Source organism: Tympanuchus pallidicinctus, unplaced genomic scaffold (assembly GCF_026119805.1).
Source record: "Tympanuchus pallidicinctus isolate F22 unplaced genomic scaffold, pur_lepc_1.0 scaffold7, whole genome shotgun sequence".
In the NCBI taxonomy this organism is placed as follows: domain Eukaryota; kingdom Metazoa; phylum Chordata; class Aves; order Galliformes; family Phasianidae; genus Tympanuchus; species Tympanuchus pallidicinctus.
In genome coordinates, this window is record NW_026294791.1 from 19325132 (window position 1) to 19347674 (window position 22543).

At 35.1% G+C, this 22543-nt stretch overlaps 1 long non-coding RNA gene across 2 annotated transcripts in view; it reads right to left on the reverse strand.

Annotated features, from left to right (window-relative positions):
* Window positions 1-7934: 7934 nt before the first annotated feature.
* Window positions 7935-22543, reverse strand: part of LOC128072828 (uncharacterized) — a 93627-nt gene continuing 79018 nt past the window's right edge. The window contains exons 2-6 of one of the 2 annotated variants that reach the window (XR_008202456.1): window positions 12676-12787; window positions 10900-10982; window positions 10680-10808; window positions 8547-8608; window positions 7935-8190 (exon numbers count right to left, since the gene is read on the reverse strand). This is a non-coding gene — a long non-coding RNA (uncharacterized LOC128072828). Of the gene's footprint in view, window positions 8191-8546; window positions 8609-10679; window positions 10983-12675; window positions 12788-22543 lie in introns of both variants that reach the window. The other variant, XR_008202455.1, reaches the window with a different exon arrangement.

A 22543-nucleotide genomic window follows, 5' to 3' on the forward strand; every position in this document is an offset into this window, starting at 1 on the left:
ACCAAGCAACTCACTTAAACTAATTTCTGTCTTAAACTTAGCATTTAGGGAAGATTAGTTGCAATTAAATGTTGAGGAATCATCTCCAAAGCACAGAACACCGAACTGAAACAAATAAATACCTACTCTTTCCACTTCTATAGTCCTTACCAGTAACATTTATATCCAGAAAATGAGCTGGAGACAAGACAGACTAAGTCTATCCAAGTTATTCTCCAGCTCTGTTACGAATTCCCACATCAGCCAGTCATTGATATTTGGTTGACTTTCTTCTCCCAGAGGCAACACTGTTTTCCACAGTGTTCTGGTGGATCCCTAACTGATCAGGAGCTCTAAGAATTGACATTCTTGATGCCCTCTGCATCTCAGTTTCTTTATTTGTAGGAAAAAAAAAAAAAAAAAAAAAAAAGACAATAATGTCCATCTATTTCATCTATTATTTAGGGGATATTATCTTCGAACTACCAGGGACTTTCAAAATGAGCCCTAAGTTGAAATTTTTTACTTTTTAGGAATGACTGATTTACTACATATGATTATCTTACACTTGTAAGAAGTGTTCCAACTTGTATCTGAAACTGAAGCTTTTTTTCTTCCGAGACCCTCGTTCATGAACTTATTAGAAGCTGAACTTGAAATCATATGCGTGAAATATCATATCAGCTGCATGGAAAATTCATATTCTGTTTTTGTTTTGGATAGAAAAAAGAAAAAAGTACCCATTTATGCTTCAAATTTTTGCAAATATAATAGCGACTTTAAAAAAAGTTGTGGGGTATTTAAAATACTGTTAATCTAGCAAAAGTCTTTGAGCGATTTATTTCATCGTAGAGAGATGATACAGTAACATTAAAAGAAAGGAAAAGAAAGCAAAGTTAGACTACCATAATCCCTCAGAACAGAAAATTGCTGTTGAAGATAAATAAATCAAGTACAAGGAGAAGTAAGGTAAAGTATTATGGTATTTGAGAAAAAAATAAGGCAATAATACTCTTTTTCAAGTAATGGCATATATTCTTGCCCATCAATAGGAACAGTTTTTCCTGCATAGTACATTTATTTATATCTCAGAATGAAAGCTATGTATGTGCAGCAGGGAATAGAAAAATTTGATGTGTTTCTATTATGAAGAGAATCTATACTTAGAATTATCAAGGATTCAGATTGAGCCCATTTTAAAATACAGCCTGTCCTTAAATAAACCAGTCCATTCAATCAATAAATGTTAAATCAGGTAGAGACAGAATTTTTGGAAATTCAAAATGTGGAGCATGGAGGTTATTTGTTTAGCACCAACAAAACTTGCTGGTGGAGGAAGTCCCATCTGTAGTCTGGCTTGTGTGAGAGAGTACATACCTATATAGGTTCACTTTGCTCTCTGTAACAGAACTGTTCATTTGACCAGCCTACAGAAAAACAAACTATGCAGAAAGACTCAGAACAAAGAATTACACATCTGATGCACACTGTATTAATTCCTTATCGTGTCTGGGTCTCAAGAAGTATCCTGTCAGAAAGACATACAAAAACAGTAGAATATTCCAGGCATAAAAGGCAAAAATTAGCTAAGACGTAGAAGTACCAAGAAACTAAAGTAAGTTTTTTGCATTTGGGAATACTGGAGAATGGAGATTTGGATTCAAAAGTAAAATATTTCTTCTTCCTGAACAGTCTATAAAAGCAGTAGTAATAGATTTGGAAGGCACCCAATTGTGTGTGGACAGTCTTCAGCAGCTAGCAGTGGAACACAATGGGAGTTTATAATTTACATCGTTAATAACAATGTTTTTCATTATTAAATCCCACATGGACTTGTTTTAATACACACTGTCATAAGGACTCCAGAAGTTTTATGTTTGCCACATAGACACAAGTGCAAGTGGAACTACGTGACCAATAGAGGGCAGGGTGAGAAAAAGCCAAATAAAGAAGAAAAAAATTGTAGTGAAAAATCACATCAGACTCAGAGGACAAGACTTCTCATGGAATTTGTTCAACTTGCAAAGGCCACAAAGACTTAGATCTTGAACACTTCAGAGTTAGGTAGAGATGGAGCCATTCCCATTTTTGGTCAAACTGAGTTGAAGGCTGTAAACATCTGGTTTCCTGAGGATTTTCTGCAGGAGGAAAGGATAAGAGAGTTAAAGTCATCCCAGCAGCATCTCTGCATGTGGCTCCATAAATATGCTTCAACCACTCAGAGAAAACTTTCTAATCTTCTGCTACACTTAAATTTACACGCCCACCTAACTTCCAGGAATGAACTAGGTTTATTTTTATGTCCAAATTAACAACATTTAGGTATATAACGTTATCTCTTCTGCGTAGAGGGAACAAACTCAAGGACAGAAGTACCTTGTACTTCAGACAAAATAAATGACTTCGTATGTTATTCATAATCAAAATGAGGGATTTTTTTTTTTTTAAATCAACTATTTTTTCATCTTACTGCTTTCTTTAGTGCACAGAATAAAAAATAAATTTAAGAAGTCAATTAAATGAGACAAAATGAAAAAGAACAACGGAAAGCAAGATATTTATCCAAAAAAATTATTTTGTGCACATCCTGATACTTACTAGTATGAAGGCAGCTCCAAATGTAATGCCTCCTATTTATTCCCGTAGAAATTGCAACAGATAAAAAGAGCAAAACAGCACTACTTGATCGAGCAAATCCTGTGTAAACTACTGTAGGGAACCTCATTTAGCAGGGTAGTTGGAACGGAGATCTCCAGAGGGACCTCCATTCAAACCCCTAGTACTCTGTGATTTTGCAAATGCCTAAGCTACATCTTCCTTGTAATTTCTTTGCTAACCTCAGGAATTGCAGAAAGATAGCATAGTGTCATACAAAAATGCCTGTGCCCTTCAGAGATAAGACATGTAATACGTGTATAAAAGAAAGAATCATCCCTGTTTGACAACAAATATTGCTCATGCTGTTAATAGAAAATAAGGCATTCTCACAAGAGCTAATAACAGAAGAATAAGACAACTTCTCTCTCTACCATAGTAATAGCATCATTGTTATCCATGCCTTATTCAAATGCTCTGGGCTTCTATAGTTGCGAGCATCCATGCAAAGAGCTTTCAGTCTTGTGTTGGTTTGTAAAGTGAAACTTAGAGAAGGTGGTAATATAACTTGCTCTAAACCCTTTCGGGTGCTTCTTATGCTATGTATCAAGGAGAGTATCTTCAGTCAGCAGATAAAGATCACACTGCTGTAATGCACTACAGTTTACAATTTGCACAGTTCAGGATTATAGGGTTGTCATTAGTTGTGGTTACAATGTGTGGACAACATAATTATTGTAGACACCTTGTAAAGATTCATTGATAGGAGACAGGTTACTCCCACCTTGCTGAGGACAACATGGTAAGGGACTCTATATGGAAAGTTCCTCTGGTGACGTGCAAATAACCGATTGGATAGAAGAGCCCATAGGAGTTTTTAATACCAAGGAAGCAAACTGTTCAAGTTTTTAATTCATTCTAAACATGCTGGTAAGTTTATTAACATGTTTGAAGCAAGCCAAAAAAACAGTCTCTTCTGTACGCTCTCATCCAGAGAAGGTGCTAACTGTCTGTGGTAACCTCAAGCAAACATGAATACTAGTAAGAATTTAACTACAGCATCACAGGCTTGCCTGAGACCATACTATTTGAACAGACGTCGTGACCTATTGAAGTATTTTCCTATTATCTTGATTTTTCTTTAACCCAATTCTTGTTTCCTTCACAAAGTTCTCTGGCTTAAGCTGGCAGAGGTACTACAGGACAATATTGGAAGCTGATATTTCTGCTCACGCATTAACAAGGGGACAATTGCTTTAAGTTCTCCCTAATGCTAATTAAATCCCTAAGCTAAAATTACCAGTTGATACCAAAATTTTCATATTTTAAGTGTAAATTCTGTCATACTAGCAACCTTGAATAAAGTAATTTCAAGTATCTGCTTTGCTAGAGATTGTCTTACATTATGACTTTCCTCCTCTTAGAGTCAAAGTACTTCTGACTTTGTCTCCACTTGTCTTTGTCTCCAGAATTGCTCCTTTACTGTTCAGCTGCCTGTTGTATTTATCCATCCCTTAGGAAAGAGTTAAAGGAGTAAAGAGAAAAACATCTACAATTAAATTGCTCTTTAACTTGTCGCTGCCTCTTAGCAACTGCAGGTTGTAATTCACTTCAGAGAGAATAAATAATGTAGGGTTTTACATTCATATTTTCAGTAGAAAAGGAATGCTGGGAGTCACACATTGCTGCTGAAAAGATAACCATATTCAAGGACTAAAAATTATAAAGACAAATCTCTTGTAAGTGTCTCTAGGACAAGAAACACTTCAAAAAATAAACAACAACAAAAAAAAAACACAACAATTTAGTCTGTAATGGCTTGCAGAAACTCGAAATTTCAGTATGGTGAGTTTAGAAGAGACTTGTGTGTCTGTCAATAGATGTAAGCAGAAAGCAAACTTATATTTCACAACTGAAAGAAGAAAATTGGAGCATACCTGTAAGGAATTCCTCCCCAATAAATATCTTGCATAATTTAACCATCAGCTTGTGCCCAGCACAAAGGAACTTTTTTATTCCGACTTTTATTAGCTCAAGGTTGTGCAGGTCTGTAACAAACATTTGCCCATCAGTGTATTTTGCATGTCTTATTCTTGACAAAAGCAAAGCAATTCAGCAAATAAACTTGAAAACACAATTGTTTGTCTACCTCTGGAGATCATCTAGTTCAGCCCCATGCTTAGAATAGAGTGGCTACTGCAGCTTACTCAGGGCTATGTCTATTCAGATTTCAAATACCTCCAAGGATGGAGTCTTCACAAGACACCTAAGACACCTCTTCATATATTTCATTGTCCTGGCAGTAAAGAAGGTTTTATTTTTTCCCCTATCTTTAAAATGAGTTCTCTGAATTTCACTCTGCACCCTTCCCCTCTTGTCCCACTGTAATTGATCATTACTGAAATGAGCCTGGCTCCATTCTCTTTACATCCTCTCTTCAGTATTTATAAACTCTAAGAGCTGATTTCCAGTTGGTTGGACCTCAAAAAGTTGCACCTCATGGGATTACTCTTCTCCAGGTGCAGAACTTAGAATTTTCATTTTTTGAACACGTCTTGAGATTTCTGTCAACACTGAATAACAGCACAACCACCTGTATCCAACACTCCTTCCAGTCCTGTCCTTAGCAAAGCCGCACAAGATGTGCTCTGCCCCATCATTCAGGTCAGTAAGGAAGATGTTAAGTAGTGTTGGATCCAGTATTCCTAAAGGTCAGTCTTACTAGTAAAGATCAAGTCCAAGAACACAGAGTAGGCTTTGTCCCAGAGTAGGCAGGGTACAGGGCATGAAGATGGTCCTTGGTAAGAGAAGAATTTGACTAGAAAAGGTAAATGCTTTTTCTTGCATGTTCAAACAGCTCTCAAGTCTGGGAATTTCTCTCTAGCATTGCTTTTAAACAGCACTGATATAAAATCCCTTCACACACCCAGAGAAAGCAAAATGCCTACTAAACAAAAGATGGTTCAGAATGATTTCTCCAGCTTTATTACAAAGACCCAGAATCAGTGTCATGCCACAGCACATTGATTGCAGATTTTTTCAATCAATTTTCAAATATGATGGTCTTTACAATGCAAAAACACAAAAAGGTAGAGAAATACTTTCAGAGCATGCTATATCAGAATTGAAATAATTAAAGATCAAATACTATTTGCACCTCTCATAAATTGATGCTTGATTAAATGTGGACAAAAATGAAGAAAAAAATCCCTCATCAGTGAGCTTGAACAGCAAAAAACTAAATAGAGTAAATAAAGACAAATACATGAAATTAAATTTTTTTGATCTCTAAATCCCATAAGATGTTATTATAAACAAAAGTGAAACAATGAAGCCTGAAATAAATGCAGCTTGATTTCCTGTGGATTTGTACCTCATTATTTAAGCCCTGAGTTGAGCTTTTCCTCTGGTATGTGAATTCATAACCTTTCACAAAACATGAGCTCTCTCTACTGTTTTTCTCTCTTTCAAAGTGCTTATCGGGTCTTATTTTTACAATACTACCAAGGACTCAATTATATTTGATACTTCTGCCCTTCTGTCAAACTTGGTTGACATCAGATATCAAGTTCAAAAGTTATTAGAAGAGACATTTAGACATACACATAGATCAAACAAATGCAAAAAATGTTATTTTTGTAAAGTAACAAGGCTAAAAATATTTAGAAAGATAAAAGATTGCTTTATATGTTCAATTTCATGGACAGGGAAATCTGTGACTCCTGCATGATTACAATGCAGAAATCTTAAGGAATAAGTCAGACTTCTGTTTTTCAGAAGAAAAGAATAACAATCCAAGACTCTCTGGCAGCTAAAATGGTTTCGGCAATAGCACTCTGACCATTGAAAATCTCTACAAAATAACACCAAATACCACTCATGCTTCTTATTAAAATGATGTGAAAGTAGCAGGCTGAGCTCACAACATCATATAAGGACTACAGGGTTCACCCCAATAGTTTCTGAAGTGATCTCCACTTTCAAGACACTAGTAATCTGATTTTTATTATTATTATTATTTTTAACCTATTTGGGTCAGATGTAGTGTGTAATTTTGGATTAAATTTAAAAGTGCAGATAAGCTGCCCCATTTTTATTTATCCTTCTACACTTTTTACATCTAAACAACATGGAAGCAGTGTATCCAGAGTTTTCATTTTGATAAATAAAGCACAAAAAGATTATTATAATGAATTTTATGGCTTTTAATGCAAGGGTTATAGTCTCTTATTAGAAAAATAGACTGCCTTGATTTTTTAAAGATTCAAAGATTACTTCTCTAACACAGGCAATGTCTTTACATGCATTCATTTATGAAAGGAATCACAAATGAAAAGATTAACCTGACCACTGAGGACACATTTAATATAAGCCTACCTGAGGCTTGTCATCACCCATATGGCATTGCTGACCTTGAAAAGCTTTCATGCTAACCAGAAAAGGTGGTACAGATCTAGGATGCAGAAGTCAAAAAAATGCATTCTCTTTGTGACATAATTATCATGTTTCTGCCTTAAAATGACACCTAGCTTTGTTCTTAATAGTTAATTTATTCAATAGTCTTAATTAGAAAAAAAAAAAAACAAACAGAATATTTATATGAATTCCAAGACTTTGTCTGTGACAAGAACAGCAGAGATAAAAATATCACACTGCCTAACCTCTCTTGACAGAGAAAGTCAAAGACAGAAGGGCACCTTCCAGCACCCATTCCTGAAGAGAAGTTAGTCTAGCAGAAATAGACTGCAAAAGGAGGCCTAGAATCATAAAGGGACAGGCTGAGTCCCATTTTAGCACCTGTGGTACCACATCTGAGCAATCGCCACCCTTAGGAGGGAAGCAACCTTTTGACAGGAGAGCTTCCCAACTTCCCTGCCTCTGAAAACTCTTATAGCTGACACTCTTCTGCAAACTTCTGTGTACAATGTACAAGGTCAATGTCTGACTTCTCATTAAGCTACTTAAGTAAGAACCACAGCATTTTTAGAAGCAAGATGAATAAGTTTTATAAAAATCTCCATAGAACAGAGGCAAAAGTCTGATATTTTTTTACCATTTTCTGGATTAAAAGTGGTTTCAGTTCCATGAGAGTAGTATTTATTGAATACCAATAAATTTCAATCAATCAGTAAATAAAATTCTTACCTCAACATCTAATTTTTTGTGTATTTAGGATCAGTCTTTGCTTGTACTGAACCACTGCAACATACAGTGCCCCTGTGCTTTGCACCTCTGAAAGCCTGCCTTCAAGAGAACAAAAACATTAGCAAGATTAAAAAAATAATAAAATAGACTGCATAGTATGACTTTTTTAGTCAGATGAATAAGCAAATTCAGTAAAATCAAACATTACCTGTCAGTAGCTAACATTTCTCTGTGATCTTCATATTTCTTGTACAACAACAATCACAAGACATCTAGTTCTTTTATTTAAAGGTCATTATTCATGTGCATTCATTTATAATATGTTGCTTGAATTTCTTCCAGTACCATTAAATTGTAAGGATATGATTTCAAACAGAAGCAAGATTTGCCCTTTTTCTTCTGAAACTCTCCTTTTAGCTGCTTCTACAACAGTTTGGGATGGCTGAGATGTAATGCTGCAGTTCTCAGATTCTGTAACTCAAACCATGAAAAGTAAAAATATTGATAATTTTTTCACCAACACCACTGTAACAAGACAAAGCATACTCTCCATGGAAGTGGGAAAGCAGAGATGATAACATGAAAGATACACACACACACACAAAATTATTATTTTTTAATCAGTCTAAGCTGTGAAATTCACACAAAAGACAGAAAGGCAAAAATGGCAGCACATGTAGCATTTGCCCAGGGTACTTTTATCAGGGAGCTGCCTGAGCTAGGCTCTTCTCAGCAGCCCATAGTTACCCTCAGTTCATGCTGGTCAGGTCTTTTACCAGGAGAGTTTTCCTTTCAGTATTTATGTAGTGCAGCAGGCAACTGTTTACCTCAGAGGCATAAAAGTAAATCCGGATGTGTTTGATCCATAGTGCCACAGTGACTCTGTTGCCTATGGAAACAAAGGCTCCTTTTCAGGGAGTTCACACAAGAGACCCTGAGATGCTAGTGAGAGTCATCTATTTCAACCATTGTAATGTTACTAGTTATTTTGCTGATATGTGTGCATATATATATATAAACACACACATATGTACACACACACACACACACATATATGTATATATGCTTATACACACACCCAAAATTTTTACCTCTGTTATATTCCACAAAGATCAGATGAAATGGTTCCCGAGTCTCACATGAATTTTAAATTACTTTATTTAATCTACATAATCCCCTTTTAAACAAATTAATATTTGAAATCTAATAAATGTTCAAGCTATAACCATCTGTTTTTTTCCTCCACCTTTCACAGAATAGGTTGTTACATGCTTTGTGGACAGCAGCTTGGCAAATCTATATCATGCTTACTCACAAATTTGGGTTTTGTAGATGACCCTCAGGAGGGAGTTTTGGGTAGTAGCAAAGAATGGATAACACGCCAAAAGCACCTTTGCTAAAGCTTTCCTTTGAAAGTAAAAAAAATATTCCTGACTAGACTGTAACTTCCTAAGCATCATTCAGATGTAGAATTCTGTGCATTTTACATATAATTTATCAAGTATGTCACATTGCCACAAATCTTAGTGCATAGCATTTGTTACAGCTCTTCTCACTGAGAGCGTGAGTAGATACAAAAGGAATATGGTCAGATACAAGACTTGAATGCAAAATGCATGACATTCTGCTCTCAGAACAATATTGGTTTAAATCTTCAGTTGCTGACATCTACAGCTCAAGCGCTGGAAAGAATACGCTTCAGTACTCCCTCCCTTTTTACAGATATAATTAAAGAATATTCAAAAAATTCATAGTCCATGTGACTCTGCTGAAGACCTCTTGTATGAAACTTCAAATTCCAATTTGAGAAGGCAAGTAGTAGCTAACAGCTCATTCTTAAATCAGCTTTTACCTACAGTTTAGCTGTTTGTATAACATGCTTACAACTTTTACACTGGAGTACATGTGTGCTTATATTACTAGATACATAAATGAATGAACAGTCCTTAACACCTTCACCTAAATTGGGCATCCTCAATTCTACATTTCTGTGGAAGCTTTAGTTTATACACAGTGTTGAGGTTTCACAATAAATTTCAAGGAAATTGTTTTAATTCATTTAAATCCGAATATTATTCTTCGTAAAGAACCTAAGGTCCAAGAAATCTTGAAAATATCATCTATATAAATATTCATATACGTGCAAGCAGAAAACTTCAGAAGCAGTTCTAACAGTGGAGATAGAGAAAAACTTCACTTTACAGTAGATGACTAAGATCACTTGAACGATGTACTGATAATGATGTACAGAAGGACAAAGAGGACAGGCTGGACTCATTACTAAAAAGAATTTATTGCAAATATGCCTCACTTATTATTTAAAAAAACCCAATATTTTGGGTAAAGTTCGTTTTGCTAAAATTAGCACCTGAAAAAGACATATAGCATGGAAAATACAGTTTGTTAGTGATCTGAAATTTCCTTTACTTTTTTTCCCACTGATTATGTTTGGGGATTTTCGTTTGCTCCTATTGTGCTTTCCTTAGAAAAAGAAGGATGTTGGAATTCAAACAAGAGATTCATGAGCAAACTTTTTTTAAAAATAAGTCATTCTGTTGATCCCGAGTTACACCACTATGTGGAAGAAAACAGCTGCTGGTAAATCCGAGACAATATCAAATATTATAACTGACTTGTATGTATATTAGATCTGATTCAGCCACCTCTCCAATATAAAGTACATAGTACTTACAGGAGAAATCCTACTGAAGATAGTGGGATGACTTGTGCACTAACAACTGCCTTAATGCAAGGTGGCAGGTTGGGGACAGGGAACGCAAGACTTATTCAACTCATTGCTTCTTAGAGAAGGACAAGAGAACTGCTGGGTAGCAGCTAACTTCATTTCCCCAGAGAAATAAGGGATAAGCACTCCAGAAACTACCTGAATGGTCAAGAGCTATAGACAACTCAAGACAGCTACTCAGGATGTAATGGGATTATTTTCAAGAAATACCTACCAAAACATATAGCCAGCTCTTCTGAGATATTTTCAGGTGTTTTTATTCCAGAGCTATGTTTGTTGCAACGTCTATTTTTGGACTTGCCCTGAAGTCCAGATGCTTGTCCATGTGCAATGCTGGAAAACACTACAGCGAAGAAGCATGAACATTGCAAGATGCCTAGCTTCTCTTAGCTTGCTATAATTTGCTAGAACTTTTTTGTTTCATGACACAAGACCTTATGTCAGCACCAGAATCTTCTTTATGTCCAAGGTTGCATCTACTTGTCAAGAATGCTTCTTGAATTCTCTCATGTCCAACCTAAATTACAAACAAAGTATTCATGCTGATTAGCAGCCATGGCAAGATTTAGGCCTCCTAGTAGATACACTTCACAAAGTAAGGTAGTAAATCTCAACCTATTTTCTCATAAAATGTATCTCCTAGATTGACAGTCTACTTAAATTAATTCAAGATTTTTCTCACTATGTAGACAATAGAGCAAAAGACAGAATGTTGTTTTCTAAAGGGGCAAATTACACGTTATACATTTTTGCAACAATAACAGCAATTTGCAATGTTTTTATTCAAATTACATTCAGGGTATCTGAGAAAGCAATAATTATACAACAAATGCATCATCCTAAAAAAAAAAAAAAAAAGAAATGGGAGACAGCAATTATAAATAAATGGCAAAGGTCAAATGAACATGTTCAAACAGATGGAATTACTAAACTTCTGAATTATAATCTGAAGATATAGAATAAAGGAAGAATTTTAAATGAAAGTCCAGTCTTAACTTCTAAAGCAATTTTTTATATGTCTTATTTATTTATTTATTTTTAAAATTCAGCCTCTAACAAGAGGAAGTAGAACAGAGAAATAAATTACATGCAAAAGCAGGCATATTTGACAAGTTGGGTAATACATGAAAAGAACTTAAAGTATTACGTTCGGCTTAAAAGATTAAAAGATAGAAAAATAAAAGTGTTCCTCTTAATTAGAGAAGCCATATGCTCTATGAAATAAATCCTGGTAGTAGGATAGCTTATAATTACAACCTTATTTTTAAGCAGATCCTGTTAATTCTGTTATATGCTTTATTTCTTATTTATTTACTGTAATATTAAGATCACAGCGTTGTTATGAAGAAGTGCACTTCACAGTTGAAATAACATCAGAGAAGTAATTTTTCTATCCCTCTTCCTACAAACAAGAGACAATAAACTTGGCTTTACACATTAAAGATTATTTTCTTGTCTACAGTGAGAACAGAAAATAAAAATGTGGAAAAAAAAGAAGAAAAGAATCCCCATAATGAGTTCTCCTTGCTCTGAGTATCCTGCGTATATCAATACAATAATTCAAGGTATTCATATGGAAATAAACCTGGAGTATTGCTTACACGTTCTACAGCCAGAGTGATAAAATGGGGTAAGTCATCCAAGCACCTAAGACCTGAACTGTGGGAAATCACTTTTCTGTTGTTGTTGTTGTTAGTAGTTTTTAACTGAGTGGTATGAAGTTTTGACATATGCTGTTAGAAAAAAAAAAAAAAAAAAAAATCGTTGCGGTAAAATTTACTCCATACTTCTCCCTTTTGAATTAGAGTATCTTTAATAAGATGCTGACCCCAAAACTCCAAGAAGTCACATACATCTAGGATTAGGAAAGCATGTACAGAGGTACTTTCACATAAGGAGCTATCATTTTCATAGAGATACAGATATGTTTCTATAACTACATAATTTGTAAGCATCAATCACAGTTTCTCCAGATCTCCCAATAGAATCATCGATCAGCCTTACAGAAAAACAAGAATCAGCCCATAAGTATGTTAGAAGCATAGCTCACTTGAAAACTAAACTTCTTGCTGCAAAATTTAATGTAAACAAATTCAAGATAACATTTAACCATATTTTCATGTGATGCTCATGTTCCCTTTCTTACCACACCCTGAGCACCTCACAGGTTACTGTGGTAACTTCCACATTTCACCAGTACTAGCTCTTACATGTATTCACTGCCACCAGTTCCACATGCACATGCATGTGCATCTCACTTCCCTTCAGGCATTAACGTCAAGCCACTGAGACAGGTTTATGCTAGTTCTGCTGTTCTGATTGCTAAGCAAAAAGGACAGGAAATCGTTATAGTCAAAACATTTCTAAAAAAGGTCACTTTAATACAAAATTACATCAATCACCTCAAAGAAAAGAAAGTACATATCAATTGATGTCATTCATTCATGAGCAAATATCAGCTTTAGTTTAAAAAAGGTAAGGCAATTCTGGAGAAAAATCATTAAAAGTTAAACAAGTCTTTCAAGACAGATTTAAACGCCATGAAAAAAGGTAGTATTCATAACTTGTTTCATATGATAAACAAAAAGTTTTCAAGAAACCATTTTACCGTAGACATTATGGTGAAAGTAGTGTTAATACAGGAGAATCAGTTAGGGAAAATGATTAGGGATGAAGTAGTGCTCATTCTTTACTCTGATCTGCTTAACCTCGCCATAGAATCCAGGATGTTAATTCACATATATGTGAGATGATACAAGTGAAACAGCTCAGAATTATTATACCTATTATGCATAATACATGCACATACTCAAGACTTACACTCACTAGAGAAGGTACCTAACTGCATACAAAATTTTGGGTGCTGATTTTGACACAGTCACATTTTAAGAATATATTTTGGAATTGCAGACAAGACTAAACTGTCTAAAACTTTTATTTTGCAATGGCTAATGTATCTGTATTATAAATGAGGTCCCAGATTTCAGCCATTAGTACTTACATGTGACAGCTAAAGTCAATAATTAAACTTCCAGTGACTTTAGTGGTACAGGACCATGCCCATATGTCTTAATTCAGCCTGTAACCTGCTTTTATGCATGTCAGAGTACATAAACTTATGTTTAGCTTTAAATATGCATTTAAACAGCACTGAAAACCTTCAACATATGTTAAGCGATTTGGTGAAGAAGAGTATTTGAATAGTTTGGAGACTGATACAAAGGAAGTGGATTTTACATGTGAAAAAAAAAATCTAGTTAAATGCTACATATTTGATAATTTATCTCTGTATAATTTATAGACATACAAAGACATGGAAAACAACATAATTGTAAAAAATTTTCAAAAACAGAGTAGATCACAAATCTCAACAACTTTTCCCTATGTGCTGTAACAAGGGCTGTATTCTGTGACATTAAAACTACATTGCACCTGCAGAGTTTTAGCTGGTGGGATTAGTCAACTGCAGGTTTAATTCTAATTGAAGGTTTTTACAGGGTTAAAGACAAGCTTTATAAATTTGCATGTATGTTAACATTTTAAATAAACAGCTTCAGTTGTTTTAATTTTGATCAGTCTGTAACATATCCATATATGGATTTGTAAATTCAAAACGTATTCAAGCTGCTTGATTTCAAATCAGCTAGAACACTGCATTTTGAAAAGGCTGGTTCAAAATGGAATGTCACTAAAGAGATTACAAATGAAGGATCAGTGAAGGAAAAGAAGGGTGCTTCAGTGAGAAGTACTGTGGAAAGAGAGCTGAGAACATGAAGGAAGAACAACTGAGTGAGGTAAAAATCTTACATAGTGATGATTAAGGGGCAAGAAGCTTACACTGGCCATCAAGCTGCACCATCATCACTTTCTGAGGTCTGGGATACTCACGCAGCATTAATCTGACAGAATAGTAGCTTTGAGAGGAGGCTCACTCAAGAAAAGTTTACTATATCAGAACTACAGCTCATCAGCTGCAAAATATCAGCTTACAAGCTTTGCAATTCGGACTCCATGCTTTTGTATCTTCTTGTCAACTGTGCACAACCCAATATGCATGAACATACCAAGGATTTCAGCCACTTGAAAACAACCTTTTCTGACTCGGTTCCTAATTCAGAAGCACACCTGAGCCACTAAACTTGCCACTACATTCACAAGCTCGCACTGTGGTCTCTACGCTGGAGCCATTCTTGAAGTGCAGCAGATGTGCTGCTACTCTGTGGCCCTGGATAAGTCATTGTCATTAAGCAGCGTTGGTGGAATCTGTACTGCTTTCTTTCCGGTTTTCCCAGACGTGCTTTTAAAGGAAATGGTAGTAATTAGCCCTAAATGCTTTATGTGCTGTAAAGAAATGTAGAACACATCCAGCAGGTAAAGGATTTTTAGAATTCTCTGCCAAACAAAGAATGAATTGTCTGGAATACTGAAAACCCTTTACTTATTAAAAATGAAACTGGGGCACTGTATCGGTGGAATATAGTTTATTGTGTTCTGTCAGTGAGGCATATGTAATTATATTATGAAGGTACAGATTCAGACTATAAAATCAACTTTCCTTTTCTCTTAATAAGAGACTGTTAAAAAAGTAAATTAAGTTTTCACCACTGTACTCTTAATAAGAATAAAACATTTTGATTCTCTTTGCTAAAGAAAAAGTTTATACAGTGTAGAATTTTGGATAATTTTGATATAGGGAAAGATAACAGGAAGGGTAAAGATATACAAAGACAACAACTAGCATTTCCATAAATTAAAAAAAGATAAGAAAAGTAAAAATAAGCCTTTGATATTTCAGTTGCGTTTTCAAGAAATAAAAGAAATAAACCTGTAACTCCTCAAAAAGGCAGTGAATATAGACACTGAAAAATCACAACAGTATTTGAAAAGAAATCAGGATCTTATTTTATGACCATAAGATTATGGCCTGCCTCTTTTATTCTTTAAGGGATCTTACTTTTCCATTCAGTCAAGAAGACTTCAAGGTCAAAATGTCTATATGTTTAATGCCACTTTAGATGCCAATGAAGGGAGTTTACAAGAAAAATGAGAAGCCTGGGGCTTGACAGGCCTCTCTGGGATAAATGCACCTGGTAAGGGCAAGATTGTATAAATGAAGAGAATCCATCATCCAACACCGTTGCATTGGATTTATTTACATTTAAGAAAAAAAATAATAATACAAACTAGTGAAATATTTGAAGATCACATATGTATGAAGGAAACAACAGTGAAGAAATGTGCAATAATAAGTCATATTCTTCCTTTGATTCAAGAAGGGGACAAGCTGTTCTTAAGGAAACAGATGACGACATACTTGGATATAGAACTGCAGATGAGACTAAACTGTTTTCAAATTGGTATAGTCCATTTCCTGGAAATATAAAGAGATTCTGAAGGTAACCCAAGACTGAAGGGAACTTGTTTGAATTCCAAGAACCCAGGAAAAAACTTATCAACATCTGAAAAACACTGTTAAATCTATTAGCATCAAAAAACATGCACTGAAGTGTACAATCCCAGGAAGTGTTATGAACATATTTCCAATGCTCACCATCAAGTCAGACACCGATGTGGAGAGAAGTTTTCCTGCCATTAAGCCACAGCATTCCGTAATAGAGTTGTGGTCAGAAATCTTTTCCAGAAACACTCAGTAAGTGCTGTTTCTCTTGCCTTGGCTGAATAGATCTTTTAGTACTCCACAAGGTCCATTTTCCTCAAGGATAGGTGATTTTCTCAAGAGGTGTTTCTTTTCCCCCTATTAATTGTTGGATTTATAATTTATCTCATATCTAATTGGTCATTACCTTATCTTCCTATAACTAGAAGCTCAACATGCTTATGAACAATTTGTTCTGTTAGGCATAAATGCTGCATTAAACTCAACAACTACAATTCAAGTAAAGAGAGTACAGATGCTAATGTCCTTTTCTCAGTACTCTGATGGAAGTAAAAGATGGTTTCCTGGGAAGTTCAAGGTCTAGAGGACATACTTCCCATTCATTTAGTATCTCCCTTATTCAGAATCAGTGACGTTCTTCTCTGGCATGCAAAGATAACTAATGCTAACACCAACTATATCAAAGAGGGGATTATTACTATCATGCCTTTGCTTAGAAAGAATGAACTTCTATAATGGGATTAAACATTTAGGAAGGCAAAAAAAAAAAAAAAAGAACTGGTGCAGGAGTTAGGAAACTACTCAATTTCAGGAAGTAAAAGGTTTCAGGAAAGGAAGAAGAGCCCTTTACATGGGTACTTGAGGAAAGATACCAAAAGACAGTGATCAAAAGACAGATATGGAGCAGACAGAGCATCTGGACAGAAGATTTAAGGTATCAGAGTTTGACCGCTAGTTCAGTATTAACAAATAGCTTTGTTAACATAAGTTTCTCTGCCAACAGGTCCCCACACACTAATGGAAAATTCTACAAGCACATATGCAATTAAATGAAACTAACATCTCTTATTATGAAGTAAATATATTTCTTATACTATACTGCAGCATTCATCTTTCACAGGAATACAGGAACTGTTTCGTCCATGAGAACTCCCTTATCTTTTCGAAAGATAAAGGAAAGATTTACATCTTATCCAAATCTTTTCATCATAGCGCATCTCTCATCTGGGACAAATTATGGGCAGAGTGCTTTCTGCCAGAATGTTGTCCTATGGTATTTGTCGTCTCAGCCATGAGACATCAGGAAACCAGAATCAGCAGGAGCAGATGTTGAAATATGTATGTTAACAGAATACTACATACAGGAGATAGACACCCATCTCCACTTCCAAAAGGCATCTCAGCATCAGGAAGGAATTTGACTATAGTACTGCAAACACTCATTTTGGTTTCATTCTTCTCCGTCACACAGCTTGTAGATTGCTGTTCTTTATTACTTTTTGGACTAAGCGCTTCACCAATTACAGAAGACAAGAGAGAGGCTATGTAGTCCTCAGAGTACCTAATTGTTTGCAGAAGTAGCATAAGACCTATGAACGACTGAAGTTGCAAGGTTCTCCACTAACATTCTTGTCAAAACTTAATACATTGTGTCATATATAAAAGCCAGAGGATCAAGCTGCTATTTTGTTTTCTAAGTGCTCCAGAAATGTGGACCTCTCAAGGTACATAAGTAGATGGAGAAGTAAGCGCCAGTGACATGCTGAGTCTGAGTCCACCAAAGTCGATGAAAAGACTGTTTTAAAAACCACAGGGTTTTGGATTGAACTTTAAATCAAGTTCACTGATTTAGCCCTGGAGAAGTCTGATGTAATTCATTATATAAAGGCAGACATGGAACAAAATTCTTCTACATGTTTCTGGGAGAAGCAGGAAGGTACTCTTTGTGAAAGCTGCAGTCTTACTGTCAGGTTTGCAGATACTAAAACAGCAGAGCCAATGGTTCCCCATTGTGTCTGTGGCTTTCTCCTGACTATATCTGCATTTATATCAACACTTTCAGCATTATTAACATCATCAAATACAGATCTCAACCGGAATAAGAATACCTTGCTCCCATCTACTTTCCTGTTCTGGTTCATTAGATAAGGCATTTGCTTCTGTTACTGCCCAGCTATAGAAATGAAACATGAGAAGAACACATTCTCATTAATTACAGAAGCAAAATAAGAATATTTCAACAGGAGAAGGCAAGGTACTCCTATTTTACTCATTTTTTAAACTTCAAACAGGGCTGATAGCAGGTTGCAATGTTTCTGTGTTAAACTAAAAAGGCAAAATAATTAGCCAAATATGATTGCAGGCTATCATTATCCCTTCTGCAAAAATCAGTAGACCCACATACGTCTTCTGATATCTTCAAGGAAGATATGGCCATACCTATAAGAGAAACTGAACACATGCAGTAACGTTTGCGGAGACCTTATTCTATTAACATTTTCCATCAAGGTGAACTTGTTCTAGTATGCTATCCAGGGCAAGGCCTACAAATCAATGGAGTTCTCAAACCCCAGCTGCACAGGAAATATTTACAGGCATAGAAACACAAACTGCCTATTGCAACATATCTTTTAGCACAAGGAACAGAAGTGCCCAGGATTATTTTCTTTTTAAATGATGAGAAGTTCAAACTCATACACATCTCCAAGTAATTGACAAGTACTTCATTTGAGGAACTTACTTACATCGACGCATAGTGATAAAGTATCCAACTTCAGAAATGAAACCACTTGCTGTTGATTACTGTGCCACCTTGAGCTCTGGTGAACTTATTTTGTGGGGTGAGATTTTACTTCCTGTTTTTTGTAGTTGCCTTCCTGTGAAAACTTTAAAGAAAGATAAATCGATTTTCACTGCAATTAGATATTGACGTATTAGTACCCAAGAATAGTTACATATCTGATAAATATAAAATGTCCTTCCACGTGACTAGATTCAAGCCGGAAGACTGACCTAGAAATAATTCAGGTCTCATGACATGGAAACCCATGCTCTAACCTTTCTGATGGTTTAGACAAGAATGAGACAAAAGTTCTGATTTTATTGTTATTATTTTGCTGTACAGAGACCTTAGACAGCAGTTCTCTACAAGACAAGAAAAAAAATATCAAGTAAATGAGTCATGAGGGCATGATTTAGTTTGGAAGGGGTCACATAAGATTAGTACTCTGGGTTGCCCAAAAATAAATTTAAGTATCATAACTGTGAGCATCAGATTTGAAAAGAACGAATGGGTGAGAGCTCAGGAGGGAGTTTCTTTCATTTCCTCTACTTATGGGAAAAAGGCTATGTGAGAAGAATACAAAACCTACTGATTCATACCTATCTATTAGTCATACCTCTGTTGTGCTGGTTGCTTATTCTGTAGACATTCTCCATTGTATAAATAAGGAGTACTGCCTCAGGGCTTAATATAATATGCCTTTGTACCTTTATTTTCTAGTTCTCTTTCTAACTCCTAATCATTTAGCACTTTCATTCATACATTTTATATTTCAGCTGATACTAAATTCTTTAGTGAGAATTTTAACACAAAAAGTTTGTGCAATTTGCTAGTAATTTCAAATTAAGTATAACTGGAACTTTTTAAACAGTGAATGGCCACGCATTTCCAAAAGAAAAAACTGTTTCTTCTACATATTTTTAGAGCAAAAAAATATATTCAACAAATGTAATCATGAAAAAAAAAACACATTATAATATATATATATATATTTTTTTTACAATATATTATAAATGTTAATTTCTGAAACTACTTCATGAAAAAGTTGTCTGAAATTTCTCAAGGCATTGCTTGCTGCTGTTTTTAAGGTGTGGGGATTTTTTTAAAACATTTTTTTCCTCTTTGAATAACAAATTCAAGGAAAATATATCAACCTGGTTATAGTTTTTGAAGAGAAATTCTATTTTGCATTAGGCTAAAAGATATGCTTATACCATGAATCATTCAATCATTCAACAAAGAAAATATCGGATATGGGTATAAAGGAAACAATTCCAAACTTCCTTGCCATGGATTTCTGATCTCTCCTCGTATATTATTTAAGGTCATGCAAAAGACTAGTCGAGAGTGCTACTTCATATTCTGCTCCCTTGTTTTCTTTTTTTTTGTTGTTTACTAATAGTTACTGTTAAGTGAAAAGGAAAGTTACACGTGTTTATTTAACCTAAAGCATGAGAGTTTTCATAACTTGATATTTTTACACCAAAACTTGTTCATACTAGCTGAAAGCAGAAGAATCTGACTACTTACATATCCAAATTTGCAGTCAAAAAATTCAATAGCGATAATATATGTGATTTGACAAGGAGAACTTTAACAGTGCTAAGTGATTCTATGTTAACCTTTACATTTCAAGTCAAGGGTACAAAAACTCCACTGACGTATTATCAAATTTAATAGTTGTGATTGGTGCAGAGACGTATTGGTGGTGTGTTTCACCTCATGCTAATAATGAGGTTTCCTAGCTCCCGTTTATTCTGCTCTTCCAGCTCTGATATGAAAATAGCAGAAGAGTTAATGCAGTAATTTCCTTTTGGAGTTTTTTCCTGATAAAAACGTGGGAGAGGTACTATTTTTTTCTCTGATTTTACTGGCTTTTGTATCAATAATGCTAAATCAATATTTCTCTAAGACAAAACAGACTAAATTCAGGAATGGTTATTCAAGGAAAATGTGCTTCATCTTCATTTGGAGATTAGTCCCAGTAGAATTCTACCACTTTCTTTATCATTTAGCTCAGTGAGCATTCACCCACACAAGAACTTCCCAATGACCACACAGACTAATGTCACGTTCCACGTTTATGGAGGGCAACATTCATAACCATGTTTATAACTTGCTTACCCTTGCTTCTACCTAGTTGAAAAATACAGTACTAATATGAAAATGAGCCCTCTGGCTAGGAGAACTATGTATAAGCCTTCCTCTCTTCTATGAGTACTGCATGGTTGTAGCAAGCAACCATCTAAATAGTTGTAGCAAGAGTAACCATCTAAATATGTGGCATTCAACACAGACTTCTACTGTGAATAATTCTGTTTCTGTTGAAGTCTGACATCAGCAGAGCTTCTAACATTCTCCCTTAGGGATAGAATGACACATTTGGCCAGACCATTACTGCAATCAGCAGCACTGAAGCCAATGAGAGCTTTTTCACCAACTTCAATAGACATCACATTAATCAAGTAGATGTAGTGAAAACTTAACTCCAACTTCAAGAATGCATCCTCTTTCTTCACATGATCACTTCTTTTACTCTTTGCCAAGTAACAAGTTACTGTTTTCAGATTCTCTTAATGTAATAGACATCTCCACTGAAGTCAATTGGCTTCTTTGATGGGTTTGATTAATTGTCATTACAGAAACTGCCTACATGTTCATCCTTCACGTCTCAGTCAGGTTAAGCCCATTAGACATAAGCCTAGTCATCCTTCACTGCAGTTCCCATTCTTGAGAAGAACTGCCACTTCCGTTTTAGTTTTCCCAGCCTTATTCATATGTATTTTTCCAGATCAGTTCCTCTCGCCCATGGCAACACTACCTGATCTTTGGGTCTAGCCTAAGGAATGTTCTTTGATATATTAATTGTCTTGGCTAGAGGTACCCAAATCCCTGACTGCTTTGCATCCCGAGTTTAAAGAGAAAAGGTTTGCCTATTCTTTAACTCTCTTAACATTAATTCAAGTCTGTGTCAAACATGAGTCATTGACAGATTAAAGTAAATCTGTCACAGTGAGATTACCATGAACACAAAACGTTGCTCAGCATGCACCATTTTCCTTCAGTGTGGGCTCAGATGAAAGTATAAAAATCATGATAGATTTGACTTGGTACATGACACAGAGCCTCTTTTATTTATTAAATGCTAATTAATGGGGGAAAAGAATAGAAATCAGATTTAATATTTTCTGTAATTCATTGTATAAATTACTGATCATTCTATGTAAAAATCCCATGTCTTTGCCAAGGTTAAAAGTTTTAGTTTGACAACACGGCAGATAGTACAGGGGAGGAAAGTATAAGGCTTCTGTAACACATTAAACTGAAGTGAAATACATCAATTCAATCCTGAGATCTCTCCCTGTACATATTTTAACCTAATGAAAATGAATGGTAATCTTTTATCAAGCAGAACACGAAAACAAAATTTGAATAAAAGAAAAATGGAACTGATAGTAAACAAGATTTAACTAGGTGTTGCATAGGAAATTTTAAGTTTTAATCTATCAGCAAAAAAATTACAAAATTACAAAATATTGCAGAAAGAAAGAACAATGATGAAATGCCTTATAATTTTTAATTAATATCTGGGTTTCCTTTCAAATCTTTGCAGATCATATATTCTTCTGTCAGTGCCTTTACTGCTATTATTAACATTTATTAGTTATTACAATCAGCAAAAACAATCCCAAAAATGACAAAGATTTTGGAATTTGTTTCATCAGATGAGATTTCAGAGTAACCAAACGAAATAATAAAGACCTGAAAATGACACTACTGTACTGGAACAGCCACATCTCTTTCTAAGATCCGTTACACATCTACATGCATTAAGCTGTTTGTCTGCTGACAAAACTCACTTCCACTGAGAGAAATTATTGAGACATTCGGAACAAGA